This window comes from Schistocerca nitens, chromosome 3 (assembly GCF_023898315.1).
Source record: "Schistocerca nitens isolate TAMUIC-IGC-003100 chromosome 3, iqSchNite1.1, whole genome shotgun sequence".
Classification (NCBI taxonomy): Eukaryota; Metazoa; Arthropoda; class Insecta; order Orthoptera; family Acrididae; genus Schistocerca; species Schistocerca nitens.
In genome coordinates, this window is record NC_064616.1 from 440,417,988 (window position 1) to 440,419,508 (window position 1,521).

The 1,521-nt window shown below is 48.0% G+C and overlaps 1 non-coding gene across 1 annotated transcript; it reads left to right on the forward strand.

Annotated features, from left to right (window-relative positions):
* Positions 1-430: 430 nt before the first annotated feature.
* Positions 431-505, forward strand: Trnat-ugu (transfer RNA threonine (anticodon UGU)). Its single transcript has one exon. It is a non-coding gene; the product is annotated as a tRNA-Thr (tRNA).
* Positions 506-1,521: the final 1,016 nt, after the last annotated feature.

Genomic DNA, 1,521 nt, shown 5'->3' on the forward strand with positions numbered 1-1,521 from the left:
GCTCTATCCATCTGAGCCACCGCGGGCACAGAGGATAGTGCGTCTGCAGGGACTTATCCCTTGCACGCTCCCCGTGAGATCCACATTCCCAACATGTCCACAACACTACATTCGTAGGTGTCTATTTAATTATCATTTCATTTCGAGCAAAGCTGCATGGTCATCGACGGTAACTGTTCTTTCGGGAACAGATACTACCGTCATATATAGTTAAAAATATGGGTTCCCGGCCTTTGAACTTCTTGTGCGAACGCACACGCTATGCCCGAACTCGTACGGGACTTGGTAGAATAATCTGCCACGAGTAATGAGTATGATGGGCAAACATCTGTTAGGCGCACTACGAATGTAGTGTTGTGGACATGTTGGGAATGTGGATCTCACGGGGAGCGTGCAAGGGATAAGTCCCTGCAGACGCACTAGCCTCTGTGCCCGCGGTGGCTCAGATGGATAGAGCGTCTGCCATGTAAGCAGGAGATCCCGGGTTCGAGTCCCGGTCGGGGCACACATTTTCAACATGTCCCCAATGAAGTGTATCAACGCCTGCTTGCAGCTAGGGTGTCTATTTAATTATCATTTCATTTCGAGCAAAGCTGTATGGTCATCGACGGTAACTGTTCTTTCGGGAACAGATATTACCGTTATATATAGTTAAAAATATGGGTTCCCGGCCTTTGACCTTCTTGTGCGAACGCACACACTATGCCCGAACTCGTACGGGACTTGGTAGATCAATCTGCCACGAGTAATGAGTATGATGGGCAAACATCTATTAGGCGCACTACGAATGTAGTGTTGTGGACATGTTGGGAATGTGGATCTCACGGGGAGCGTGCAAGGGATAAGTCCCTGCAGACGCACTATCCTCTGTGCCCGCGGTGGCTCAGATGGATAGAGCGTCTGCCATGTAAGCAGGATATCCCGGGTTCGAGTCCCGGTCGGGGCACACATTTTCAACATGTCCCCAATGAAGTGTATCAACGCCTGCTTGCAGCTAGGGTGTCTATTTAATTATCATTTCATTAATGTAGAGTAATGAGGTTTCGAAAATTAATTTGTCTAGGTAACACATTTGATTTACAGTATAAGATCACAGGTTAATGCAAATGCGAGATAAACCATTGCAAATGCGAGATGCTGGTACATCAATAACGGATATAACCGCCAGACTGTACATGCATTGTGTTGTATATGTGCCGGATGTCACCGGCCGCTGCGGCCAAGCGGTCCTAGGCGCTTCAGTCCGGAACCGCGCGACTGCAACGGTCGCAGGTTCGAATCCTGCCTCGGGCATGGATGTGTGAAATGTCATTAGGTTAGTTAGGTTTAAGTAGTTCTAAGTTCTAGGGGACTGATGACCTCAGATGTTAAGTCCCATAGTGCTCATAGCCATTTGAATCATTTTTTGTGCACGATGTCAGTTTGTGGGATGGACTTCCATAACTGTATCACTTGATCGGTCAGTACAGGGACGGTTAATAGTGTTGTCGTCCGATGACGTCCCATATGTGCTCGATTGCA